This window comes from Pristiophorus japonicus, unplaced genomic scaffold (genome assembly GCF_044704955.1).
Source record: "Pristiophorus japonicus isolate sPriJap1 unplaced genomic scaffold, sPriJap1.hap1 HAP1_SCAFFOLD_281, whole genome shotgun sequence".
Lineage (NCBI taxonomy): Eukaryota > Metazoa > Chordata > Chondrichthyes > Pristiophoridae > Pristiophorus > Pristiophorus japonicus.
Window position 1 is genome coordinate 449,057 of NW_027252571.1, and position 13,810 is coordinate 462,866.

Consider the following 13,810-nt stretch of genomic DNA (forward strand, 5'->3'; position numbering starts at 1 on the left):
ACTGAGCGGGATGAAGACGTGGGGACAACGATGTTCCTCATTACCGCCTGGGTAAGGAGTTGATCAGCCATGGGGGCTGCCAAATCAGGGAAATTGGTGGTGAAGTCCCGGCACCACTCCTGGCTCACTGAATTGCCGTGCTCCCGAAACCCATTGCAAGCACAGCTTCAGATCACTGCGTCGGGCAAGGGACAGCGTGCTTTCTGCTAACTGCAACCCTGCTGCCTTTATTTCGAGCCTTTGAGCGTGATACTGCATCAGGAATATCAGTCACTTCTGTCCCTCGATTCCAGTCCGCAAGATGGCTTCTCAGCTGTGTCCCCTCCACTGCTCACAGTCTCTGCACAGGAATCTAATGCTGTCTGGCCTAAAATACACTCGTCCTGTTTGACCCAGGGCTGTGGGCCCGGCCACCAGGGCAGGAAACCCCGGTCTCCACCAGTTGCACCCTCTAGTGGTGCCAGCATAGTATCTACACAGTGTAAACCTTATTGACAGTACATCAGGCAACAAGTCTCCATCTTATGCAACGAAACACTGACGACACACACAGAGTACATCCATAGTCTGCAGAAACAACAGGTAGCGCTTTTGCCCTTCAGCCAGAAGGTCGTGGGTTCAAATCCACTCCAGGGGCTTGAGCACGTAAATCGGGGCTGACACTCCCGTGCGTTGCTGAGGGATTGCTACACTGTCGGAGGGGCAGTACTGAGGGAGTGCCGCACTGTCGGAGGGGCAGTACTGAGGGAGCGCCACACTGTCAAAGGGGCAGTACTGAGGGAGCGCCACACTGTCAAAGGGGCAGTACTGAGGGAGTGCTGCACTCTCGGAGGGGCAGTACTGAGGGAGTGCCACACTGTCGGAGGTGCAGTACTGAGGGAGTGCTGTACTGTTGCAGGGGCAGTACTGAGAAGCGCCGCACTGTCGGAGCTGCAGTACTGAGGGAGTGCTGTACTGTTGGAGGGACAGCACTGAGGGAGTGCCGCACTGTCGGAGGGGTGGTACTGAGGGAGTGCCGCACTGTCGAAGGGGTGGTACTGAGGGAGTGCCGCACTGTCGGAGGGGCAGTACTGAGGGAGTGCCGCACTGTCGAAGGGGTGGTACTGAGGGAGTGCCGCACTGTCGAAGGGGTGGTACTGAGGGAGTGCCGCACTGTCGGAGGGGCAGTACTGAGGGAGTGCCGCACTGTCGGAGGGACAGTACTGGGGGAGTGCCGCACTGTCGGAGGGGCAGTACTGAGGGAGTGCCGCACTGTCGGATGTGCAGTACTGAGGGAGTGCTGTACTGTTGCAGGGGCAGTACTGAGAAGCGCCGCACTGTCGGAGCTGCAGTACTGAGGGAGTGCCGCACTGTCAGAGGGGCAGTACTGAGGGAGCCCCGTACTGTCGGAGGTGCAGTACTGAGGGAGTGTTGCACTGTCGGAGGGGCAGTACTGAGGGAGCGCCGCACTGTCGGAGGGGCGGTACTGAGGGAGTGCTGTACTGTTGGAGGGACAGCACTGAGGGAGTGCCGCACTGTCGGATGGGTGGTACTGAGGGAGCGCCGCACTGTCGAAGGGGTGGTACTGAGGGAGTGCTGTACTGTTGCAGGGGCAGTACTGAGAAGCGCCGCACTGTCGGAGCTGCAGTACTGAGGGAGTGCCGCACTATCAGAGGGGCAGTACTGACGGAGTGCCGCACTGTCAGAGGGGCGGTACTGAGGGAGCCCCGTACTGTCGGAGGTGCAGTACTGAGGGAGTGTTGCACTGTCGGAGGGGCAGTACTGAGGGAGCGCCGCACTGTCGGAGGGGCAGTACTGAGGGAGCGCTGCACTGTCGGAGGGGCAGTACTGAGGGAGCGCCGCACTGTCGGAGCTGCAGTACTGAGGGAGTGCCGCACTGTCAGAGGGGCAGTACTGACGGAGTGCCGCACTGACGAAGGGGTGGTACTGAGGGAGTGCCCCACTGTCGGAGGGGCAGTACTGAGGGAGCCCCGTACTGTCGGAGGTGCAGTACTGAGGGAGTGTTGCACTGTCGGAGGGGCAGTACTGAGGGAGCGCCGCACTGTCGGAGGGGCGGTACTGAGGGAGCGCCGCACTGTCGGAGGGGCGGTACTGAGGGAGCGCCGCACTGTCGGAGGGGCAGTACTGAGGGAGCGCCGCACTGTCGGAGGGGCAGTACTGAGGGAGTGCTGCACTGTCGGAGGTGCCGTCTTTCAGATGAGACGTTAAACCGAGGCCCCGTCTGCCCTCTCGGGTGGACGTACAAGATCCCTTGCCCACTATTTGGAAGAAGAGCGGGGGGGTGGGGGGGAGTTCTGCCCAGTGTCCTGGGGCCGATATTTATCCCTCAATCGCCATCACAACAAAGCTGACGATGTTGGTCACGGTCACATTGCCGTTTGTGGGAGCTTGCCGTGCGCGAATTGGCCGCCGCGTTTCCCACAATGCAACAGTGGCAGCACTCCAAGCAAAGGCACTTCCTCGGCTGGCGAGTGCTACGGGATCGTCCGGTGGTCGTGACAGGTGCTATATAAATGCAAGTCTGCTTTCAGAGGGCTGGCAAAGCGCCGATGGGCCGGAGGGACCCTCCTTTCTCAGCTGTTGTCTTCGCCCCGGCCATTCGAGAGAGGAAGTCTGTCTGGTTTCCCACGGGAGGGGGCGCGCTCCGATTAAAAGTTGGTGGCCCCCTCTGCTTCTGGGATCCCTGCTCCCCCCGCTCACCATGACCCCCGACCCCGATCGCCCCTCCAGCTGCGATCACTCACCTCAGACCTGCTCCGAGCGACATCTCAATCACGTTGAAGCCACTTCGGTCGCGAAAACATTATCTTTCTGCACACAAAAACAGGAACAACATGTGCCCGTGCCAGATCCAATCAGACGCCCTGGGAACGAGGGGCCAACCACCTTTGCGCCAGAGCTTTATCGACCTCTCCGTCCGAGATAACAAGAGCAAATAGACAGCCAGTGGGAAATCAATGGCTGGTCTGCCACGGCGCGCCCCCTAGTGGACTACTGCTGCCGTACTGCAACTGCTGATGGAACCAACGTCGGATCATGTGGCAAGGTCACATGACGAGCGGCTTCTGTGATAAGAGCCATCTTGCGTCGTGTGCTTGTTCGCGATGGTGGCAAGAATGAATCACGGGTGGCGACAAGGATGGGTCTTCTGGATCGCCGAGCTGATACTTTTGTGGGCGGATAACCCGGCCAGCTGACAGAGAGAGTTTGAGAGGTTCTTTGTTTTGCAGAACAGCTGACAATTCATTCGCCCGTGAGCGGGCAGCGCCATCCAGTGCCGTGCCTCAGTTGGAGTCACTCTCACTCTCTGTCTCTGAACTGACAGAGGGGCAGTACTGAGCGAGCGCCGCACTGTTGGAGGGTAAGTATTGAGGGACTGCTGCACTGTCGGAGGGGCGGTACTGAGGGAGTGCCGCACTGTCGGAGGGTAAGTATTGAGGGAATGCTGCGCTGTCGGAGGGGCAGTACTGAGGGAGTGCCGCACTGTCGGAGGGTAAGTATTGAGGGAATGCTGCGCTGTCGGAGGGGCAGTACTGAGGGAGTGCCGCACTGTCGGAGGGACAGTACTGAGGGAGTGCTGCACTGTCGGAGGGACAGTACTGAGGGAGTGCCGCACTGTCGGAGGGTAAGTATTGAGGGAATGCTGCGCTGTCGGAGGGGCAGTACTGAGGGAGTGCCACACAGACGGAGGGTAAGTATTGAGGGAATGCTGCACTGTCGGAGGGGCGGTACTGAGGGAGCGCCGCACTGTCGGAGGGTAAGTATTGAGGGAATGCTGCGCTGTCGGAGGAACAGTACTGAGGGAGTGCCGCACTGACAGAGGGGCAGTACTGAGGGAGTGCCGCACTGTCGGAGGGTAAGTATTGAGGGAATGCTGCAGTGTCGGAGGGGCAGTACTGAGGGAGTGCCGCACTGTCGGAGGGGCAGTACTGAGGGAGCGCTGCACTGTCGGAGGGACAGTACTGAGGGAGTGCCGCACTGTCGGAGGGGCAGTACTGAGGGAGTGCCGCACTGTCGGGGGGGCAGTACTGAGGGTGTGCCGCACTGTCAGAGGGGCAGTACTGAGGGAGTGCCGCACTGTTGGAGGGGCAGTACTGAGGGAGTGCCGCACTGTCGGAGGGGCAGTACTGAGGGAGCGCTGCACTGTCGGAGGGACAGTACTGAGGGAGTGCCGCACTATCGGAGGGACAGCACTGAGGGAGTGCTGCACTGTCGGAGGGGCAGTACTGAGGGAACGCTGCACTGTCGGAGGGGCAGTACTGAGGGAGTGCCGCACTGTCGGGGGGGCAGTACTGAGGGTGTGCCGCACTGTCGGAGGGGCAGTACTGAGGGAGTGCCGCACTGTCGGGGGGGGCAGTACTGAGGGAACGCCGCACTATCGGAGGGACAGTACTGAGGGAAGGGGTTTGGGTCCATTGGGATTGTGTACAGTGGGAGTGAATGGGAAGGGGTTTGGGTCCATTGGGATTGTGTAGAATGTGAGTGAATGGGAAGGGGTTTTGGACAATTGGGATTGTGTACAGTGGGAGTGAAAGGGAAGGGTTTGGGCCCATTGGGATTGTGTATAGTGGGAGTGAATGGGAAGGGATTTGTTTCTATTGGAATTGTGTAGAATGTGAGTGAATGGGAAGGGGTTTTGGACAATTGGGATTGTGTACAGTGGGAGTGAATGGGAAGGGGTTTGGGTCCATTGGGATTGTGTACAGTGGGAGTGAATGGGAAGGGGTTTGGGTCCATTGGGATTGTGTACAGTGGGAGTGAATGGGAAGGGGTTTGGGTCCATTGCGATTGTGTACAGTGGGAGTGAATGGGAAGGGGTTTGGGTCCATTGGGATTGTGTACAGTGGGAGTGAATGGGAAGGGGTTTGGGTCCATTGGGATTGTGTACAGTGGGAGTGACTGGGAAGGGGTTTGGATCCATTGGGATTGTGTACAGTGGGTGTGAATGGGAAGGGGTTTGGGACAATTGGGATTGTGTACAGTGGGAGTGAATGGTAAGGGTTTGGGCCCATTGGGATTGTGTACAGTGGGAGTGAATGGCAAGGGGTTTGGGTGCATTGGAATTGTGTACAATGGGAGTGAATGGGAAGCGGTTTGGGTCCATTGGGATTGTGTAGAGTGTGATTGAATGGGAAGAGGTTTAAGTCCATTGGGATTGTGTACAGTGGGAGTGAATGGGAAAGGGGTTGGGTCCATTGGGATTGTGTACACTGGGAGTGAATGGAAAGGGGTTTGGGTCCATTGGGATTGTGTGCAGTGGGAGTGAATGGGAAGGGGTTTGGGTCCATTGGGATTGTGTACAGTGGGAGTGAATGGGAAGGGGTTTGGGCCCATTGGGATTGTGTACAGTGTGAGTGAATGGGAAGGGGTTTGGATCCATTGGGATTGTGTAGAATGTGAGTGAATGGGAAGGGGTTTGGGTCCATTGGGATTGTGTACAGTGGCAGTTAATGGGAAGGAGTTTGGTTCCATTGGGATTGCATACAGTGGGAGTGAAGGGGAAGGGGTTTGGTTCCATGGGGATTGTTTACAGTGGGAGTGAATGGGAAGGGGTTTGGGTCCATTGGGATTGTGTATCGTGGGAGTGAATGGGAAGGGATTTGTTTCTATTGGGATTGTGTAGACTGTGAGTGAATGGGAAGGGGTTTGGGTCCATTGGGATTGTGTACAGTGGGAGTGAATGGGAAGGGGTTTGGGTCCATTGGGAATGCGTACAGTGGGAGTGAATGGGAAGGGGTTTGCGTCCATGGGGATTGTGTACAGTGGGAGTGAATGGGAAGGGGTTTGGGTCCATTGGGATTGTGCATAGTGGGAGTGAATGGGAAGGGGTTTGGTTCGATTGGGACTGTGTACAGTGGGAGTGAATGGGAAGGGGTTTGGGTCCATTGGGAATTTGTACAGTGGGAGTGAATGGGAAGGGGTTTGGGTCCATTGGGATTGTGTACAGTGGGAGTGAATGGGAAGGGGTTTGGGTCCATTGGGATTGTGTGCAGTGGGTGTGAATGGGAAGGGGTTTGGGTCCATTGGGATTGTGTACAGTGGGAGTGAATGGGAAGGGGTTTGGGTCCATTGGGATTGTGTACAGTGGGAGTGAATGGGAAGAGGTTTGGGTCCATAGGGATTGTGCACAGTGGGAGTGAATGGGAAGGGGTTTGGGTCCATTGGGATTGTGTACAGCGGGAGTGAATGGGAAGGGGTTTGGCTCCATGGGGATTGTGTAGAGTGGGAGTAAATGGGAAGGGGTTTGGGTCCATTGGGATTGTGTACAGTGGGACTGAATGGGAAGCGGTTTGGGTCCATTGGGATTGTGTACAGTGGGAGTGAATGGGAAGAGATTTGGTTCCATTGGGATTATGTACAATGGGAGTGAATGGGAAGGGGTTTGAGTCCATTGGGATTGTGTGTAATGGGAGTGAATGGCAAGGGGTTTGGGTCCATTGGGATTGTGTACAGTGGGAGTCAATGGGAAGAGGTTTGGGTCCATTGGGATTGTGTCGAGTGTGATTGAATGGGAAGGGGTTTGAGTCCATTGGTATTGTGTACAGTGGGAGTGAATGGGAAGGGGGTTGGGTCCATTGGGATTGTGTACACTGGGAGTGAATGGGAAGGGGTTTGGGTCCATTGGGATTGTGTGCAATGGGAGTGAATGGGAAAGGGTTTGGGTCCATTGGGATTGTGTACAGTGGGAGGGTATGGGAAGGGGTTTGGGTCCATTGGGATTGTGTACAGTGGGAGTAAATGGGAAGGGGTTTGGGTCCATTGGGATTGTGTCGAATGGGAGTGAATGGGAAGGGGTTTGGGTCCATTGGGATTGTGTACAGTGGGAGTGAATGGGAAGGGGTTTGGGTCCACTGGGATTGTGTTCAGTAGGAGTAAATGCGAAGGGGTTTGGGTCCATTGGGATTGTGTAGAATGTGAGTGAATGGGACGGGGTTTGGGTCCATTGGGATTGTGTACAGTGGGACTGAATGGGAAGGGGTTTGGGTCCATTGGGATGGCGTTCAGTGGGAGTGAATGGGAAGGGGTTTGGGTCCATTGGGATTGCATACAGTGGGCGTGAATGGGAAGAGGTTTGGGTCCATTGGGATTGTGTACAGTGGGTGTGAATGGGAAGGAGTATGGGTCCATTGGGATTGTGTCCAATGGGAATGAACGGGAAGGGGTTTGCGTCCGTTAGGATTGTGCACAGTGGGAGTGAATGAGAAGTGGTTTGGGTCCATTGGGATTGTGTGCAGTGGGAGTGAATGGGAAGGGGTTTGGGTCCATTGGGATTGTGTACAGTGGGAGTGAATGGGAAGGGGTTTGGGTCCATTGGGATTGTGTACAGTTGGAGTGAATGGGAAGGGGTTTCGGTCCATTGGGATTGTGTAGAGTGGGAGTGACTGGGAAGGGGTTTGGGTCCATTGGGATTGTGTTCAGTGGGAGTGAATGGGAAGGGGTTTGGGTCCATGGGGATTGTGTACAGTGGGAGTGAATGGGAAGGGGTTTGGTTCTATTGGGATTGTGTACAGTGGGAGTGACTGGGAAGGGGTTTGGGTCCATTGGGATTGTGTTCAGTGGGAGTGAATGGAAAGGGGTTTGGGTCCATTTGGATGGTGTACAATGGGAGTGAATGGGAAGAGGTTTGGGTCCATAGGGATTGTGCACAGTGGGAGTGAATGGGAAGGGGTTTGGGTCCATTGGGACTTTGTACAGTGGGAGTGAATGGGAAGGGGTTTGGGTCCATTGGGATTGTGTACAGTGGGAGTGAATGGGAAGGGGTTTGGGTCCATTGGGATTGTGTGCAGTGGGTGTGAATGGGAAGGGGTTTGGGTCCATTGGGATTGTGTACAGTGGGAGTGAATGGGAAGGGGTTTGGGTCCATTGGGATTCTGAACAGTGGGAGTGAATGGGAAGAGGTTTGGGTCCATAGGGATTGTGCACAGTGGGAGTGAATGGGAAGGGGTTTGGGTCCATTGGGATTGTGTACAGTGGGAGTGAATGGGAAGGGGTTTGGGTCCATTGGGATTGTGAACAGTGGGAGTGAATGGGAAGAGGTTTGGGTCCATAGGGATTGTGCACAGTGGGAGTGAATGGGAAGGGGTTTGGGTCCATTGGGATTGTGTACAGCGGGAGTGAATGGGAAGGGGTTTGGCTCCATGGGGATTGTGTAGAGTGGGAGTGAATGGGAAGTGGTTTGGGTCCATTGGGATTGTGTACAGTGGGACTGAATGGGAAGTGGTTTGGGTCCATTGGGATTGTGTACAGTGGGAGTGAATGGGAAGTGATTTGGTTCCATTGGGATTGTGTACAATGGGAGTGAATGGGAAGGGGTTTGAGTCCATTGGGATTGTGTGTAATGGGAGTGAATGGCAAGGGGTTTGGGTCCATTGGGATTGTGTACAGTGGGAGTCAATGGGAAGAGGTTTGGGTCCATTGGGATTGTGTCGAGTGTGATTGAATGGGAAAGGGTTTGGGTCCATTGGGATTGTGTACAGTGGGAGGGTATGGGAAGGGTTTTGGGTCCATTGGGATTGTGTACAGTGGGAGTAAATGGGAAGGGGTTTGGGTCCATTGGGATTGTGTAGAATGTGAGTGAATGGGAAGGGGTTTGGGTCCATTGGGATTGTGTACAGTGGGAGTGAATGGGAAGGGGTTTGGGTCCATTGGGATTGTGTTCAGTAGGAGTGAATGGGAAGCGGTTTGGGTCCATTGGGATTATGTAGAATGTGAGTGAATGGGAAGGGGTTTGGGTCCATTGGGATTGTGTACAGTGGGACTGAATGGGAAGGGGTTTGGGTCCATTGGGATGGCGTTCAGTGGGAGTGAATGGGAAGGGGTTTGGGTCCATTGGGATTGTGCACAGTGGGAGTGAATGAGAAGTGGTTTGGGTCCATTGGGATTGTGTGCAGTGGGAGTGAATGGGAAGGGGTTGGGTCCATTGGGATTGTGTACAGTGGGAGTGAATGGGAAGGGGTTTGGGTCCATTGGGATTGTGTACAGTTGGAGTGAATGGGAAGGGGTTTCGGTCCATTGGGATTGTGTAGAGTGTGATTGAATGGGAAGGCGTTTGAGTCCATTGGGCTTGTGTACAGTGGGAGTGAATGGGAAGGGGGTTGGGTCCATGGGGATTGTGTACAGTGGGAGTGAATGGGAAGGGGTTTGGTTCTATTGGGATTGTGTACAGTGGGAGTGACTGGGAAGGGGTTTGGGTCCATTGGGATTGTGTTCAGTGGGAGTGAATGGGAAGGGGTTTGGGTCCATTTGGATGGTGTACAATGGGAGTGAATGGGAAGGGGTTTGGGTCCTTTGGGAATGTGTACAATGGGAGTGAATAGCAAGGGGTTTAGGTCCATTGGGATTGTGTCCAATGGGAGTGAACGGGAAGGGGTCTGGTTCCGTTAGGATTGTGCACAGTGGGAGTGAATGAGAAGTGGTTTGGGTCCATTGGGATTGTGTACAGCGGGAGTGAATGGGAAGGGGTCTGGGTCCATTGGGATTGTGTACAGTGGGAGTGAATGGGAAGGGGTTTGGGTCCATTGGGATTGTGTACAGTGGGAGTGAATGGGAAGGGGTTTGGGTCCATTGGGATTGTGTACAATGGGAGTGAATGGGAAAGAGTTTGGGTCCATTGGGATTGTGTGCAGTGGGTGTGAATGGGAAGGGGTTTGGGTCCATTGGGATTGTGCACAATGGGAGTGAATGGGAAGGGGTTTGGGTCCATTGGGATTGTGTACAGTGGGAGTGAATGGGAAGGGGTTTGGGTCCGTTAGGATTGTGCACAGTGGGAGTGAATGAGAAGGGGTTTGGGTCCATTGGGATTGTGTACAGTTGGAGTGAATGGGAAAGGGTTTCGGTCCATTGGGATTGTGTAGAGTGTGATTGAATGGGAAGGCGTTTGAGTCCATTGGGCTTGTGTACAGTGGGAGTGAATGGGAAGGGGGTTGGGTCCATTGGGATTGTGTGCAGTGGGAGTGAATGGGAAGGGGTTTGGGTCCATTGGGATTGTGTGCAGTGGGAGTGAATGGGAAGGGGTTTGGTTCCATTGGGATTGTGTACAGTGGGAGTGAATGGGAAGGGGTTTGGGTCCATTGGGATTGTGTACTGTGGGAGTGAATGGGAAGGGGTTTGGATCCATTGGGATTGTGTAGAATGTGAGTGAATGGGAAGGGGTTTGGGTCCATTGGGATTGTGTACAGTGGGAGTGAATGGGAAGGGATTTGGTTCCATTGGGATTGCGTACAGTGGGAGTGAATGAGAAGGAGTTTGGGTCCTTTGGGATTGTGTGCAGTGGGAGTGAATGAGAAGGGGTTTGGGTCCATGGGGATTGTGTACAGTGGGAGTGAATGGGAAGGGGTTTGGGTCCATTGGGATTGTGTATAGTGGGAGTGAATGGGAAGGGTTTGTTTCTATTGGGATTGTGTAGAATGTGAGTGAATGGGAAGGGGTTTGTGTCCATTGGGATTGTGTACAGTTGGAGTGAATGGGAAGGGGCTTGGGTCCATTGCGATTGTGTACAGTGGGAGTGAATGGGAAGGGGTTTGGGTCCATTGGGATTGTGTACAGTGGGAGTGAATGAGAAGGGGTTTGGGTCCATTGGGATTGTGTACAGTGGGAGTGAATGGGAAGGGGTTTGGGTCCATTGGGATTGTGCACAGTGGGAGTGAATGGGAAGGAGTTTGGGTCCATTAGGATTGTGTACAGTGGGAGTGAATGGGAAGGGGTTTGGGTCCATTGGAATTGTGTACAGTGTGAGTGAAGGGGAAGGGGTTTGGTTCCATGGGGATTGTTTACAGTGGGAGTGAATGGGAAGGGGTTTGGGTCCATTGGGATTGTGTATCGTGGGAGTGAATGGGAAGGGATTTGTTTCTATTGGGATTGTGTAGACTGTGAGTGAATGGGAAGGGGTTTGGGTCCATTGGGATTGTGTACAGTGGGAGTGAATGGGAAGGGGTTTGGGTCCATTGGGAATGCGTACAGTGGGAGTGAATGGGAAGGGGTTTGCGTCCATGGGGATTGTGTACAGTGGGAGTGAATGGGAAGGGGTTTGGGTCCATTGGGATTGTGCATAGTGGGAGTGAATGGGAAGGGGTTTGGTTCGATTGGGACTGTGTACAGTGGGAGTGAATGGGAAGGGGTTTGGGTCCATTGGGAATTTGTACAGTGGGAGTGAATGGGAAGGGGTTTGGGTCCATTGGGATTGTGTACAGTGGGAGTGAATGGGAAGGGGTCTGGGTCCATTGGGATTGTGTGCAGTGGGTGTGAATGGGAAGGGGTTTGGGTCCATTGGGATTGTGTACAGTGGGAGTGAATGGGAAGGGGTTTGGGTCCATTGGGATTGTGTACAGTGGGAGTGAATGGGAAGAGGTTTGGGTCCATAGGGATTGTGCACAGTGGGAGTGAATGGGAAGGGGTTTGGGTCCATTGGGATTGTGTACAGCGGGAGTGAATGGGAAGGGGTTTGGCTCCATGGGGATTGTGTAGAGTGGGAGTAAATGGGAAGGGGTTTGGGTCCATTGGGATTGTGTACAGTGGGACTGAATGGGAAGCGGTTTGGGTCCATTGGGATTGTGTACAGTGGGAGTGAATGGGAAGAGATTTGGTTCCATTGGGATTATGTACAATGGGAGTGAATGGGAAGGGGTTTGAGTCCATTGGGATTGTGTGTAATGGGAGTGAATGGCAAGGGGTTTGGGTCCATTGGGATTGTGTACAGTGGGAGTCAATGGGAAGAGGTTTGGGTCCATTGGGATTGTGTCGAGTGTGATTGAATGGGAAGGGGTTTGAGTCCATTGGTATTGTGTACAGTGGGAGTGAATGGGAAGGGGGTTGGGTCCATTGGGATTGTGTACACTGGGAGTGAATGGGAAGGGGTTTGGGTCCATTGGGATTGTGTGCAATGGGAGTGAATGGGAAAGGGTTTGGGTCCATTGGGATTGTGTACAGTGGGAGGGTATGGGAAGGGGTTTGGGTCCATTGGGATTGTGTACAGTGGGAGTAAATGGGAAGGGGTTTGGGTCCATTGGGATTGTGTCGAATGGGAGTGAATGGGAAGGGGTTTGGGTCCATTGGGATTGTGTACAGTGGGAGTGAATGGGAAGGGGTTTGGGTCCACTGGGATTGTGTTCAGTAGGAGTAAATGCGAAGGGGTTTGGGTCCATTGGGATTGTGTAGAATGTGAGTGAATGGGACGGGGTTTGGGTCCATTGGGATTGTGTACAGTGGGACTGAATGGGAAGGGGTTTGGGTCCATTGGGATGGCGTTCAGTGGGAGTGAATGGGAAGGGGTTTGGGTCCATTGGGATTGCATACAGTGGGCGTGAATGGGAAGAGGTTTGGGTCCATTGGGATTGTGTACAGTGGGTGTGAATGGGAAGGAGTATGGGTCCATTGGGATTGTGTCCAATGGGAGTGAACGGGAAGGGGTTTGCGTCCGTTAGGATTGTGCACAGTGGGAGTGAATGAGAAGTGGTTTGGGTCCATTGGGATTGTGTGCAGTGGGAGTGAATGGGAAGGGGTTTGGGTCCATTGGGATTGTGTACAGTGGGAGGGAATGGGAAGGGGTTTGGGTCCATTGGGATTGTGTACAGTTGGAGTGAATGGGAAGGGGTTTCGGTCCATTGGGATTGTGTAGAGTGGGAGTGACTGGGAAGGGGTTTGGGTCCATTGGGATTGTGTTCAGTGGGAGTGAATGGGAAGGGGTTTGGGTCCATGGGGATTGTGTACAGTGGGAGTGAATGGGAAGGGGTTTGGTTCTATTGGGATTGTGTACAGTGGGAGTGACTGGGAAGGGGTTTGGGTCCATTGGGATTGTGTTCAGTGGGAGTGAATGGAAAGGGGTTTGGGTCCATTTGGATGGTGTAAAATGGGAGTGAATGGGAAGAGGTTTGGGTCCATAGGGATTGTGCACAGTGGGAGTGAATGGGAAGGGGTTTGGGTCCATTGGGATTTTGTACAGTGGGAGTGAATGGGAAGGGGTTTGGGTCCATTGGGATTGTGTGCAGTGGGTGTGAATGGGAAGGGGTTTGGGTCCATTGGGATTGTGTACAGTGGGAGTGAATGGGAAGGGGTTTGGGTCCATTGGGATTGTGAACAGTGGGAGTGAATGGGAAGAGGTTTGGGTCCATAGGGATTGTGCACAGTGGGAGTGAATGGGAAGGGGTTTGGGTCCATTGGGATTGTGTACAGTGGGAGTGAATGGGAAGGGGTTTGGGTCCATTGGGATTGTGAACAGTGGGAGTGAATGGGAAGAGGTTTGGGTCCATAGGGATTGTGCACAGTGGGAGTGAATGGGAAGGGGTTTGGGTCCATTGGGATTGTGTACAGCGGGAGTGAATGGGAAGGGGTTTGGCTCCATGGGGATTGTGTAGAGTGGGAGTGAATGGGAAGTGGTTTGGGTCCATTGGGATTGTGTACAGTGGGACTGAATGGGAAGTGGTTTGGGTCCATTGGGATTGTGTACAGTGGGAGTGAATGGGAAGTGATTTGGTTCCATTGGGATTGTGTACAATGGGAGTGAATGGGAAGGGGTTTGAGTCCATTGGGATTGTGTGTAATGGGAGTGAATGGCAAGGGGTTTGGGTCCATTGGGATTGTGTACAGTGGGAGTCAATGGGAAGAGGTTTGGGTCCATTGGGATTGTGTCGAGTGTGATTGAATGGGAAAGGGTTTGGGTCCATTGGGATTGTGTACAGTGGGAGGGTATGGGAAGGGTTTTGGGTCCATTGGGATTGTGTACAGTGGGAGTAAATGGGAAGGGGTTTGGGTCCATTGGGATTGTGTAGAATGTGAGTGAATGGGAAGGGGTTTGGGTCCATTGGGATTGTGTACA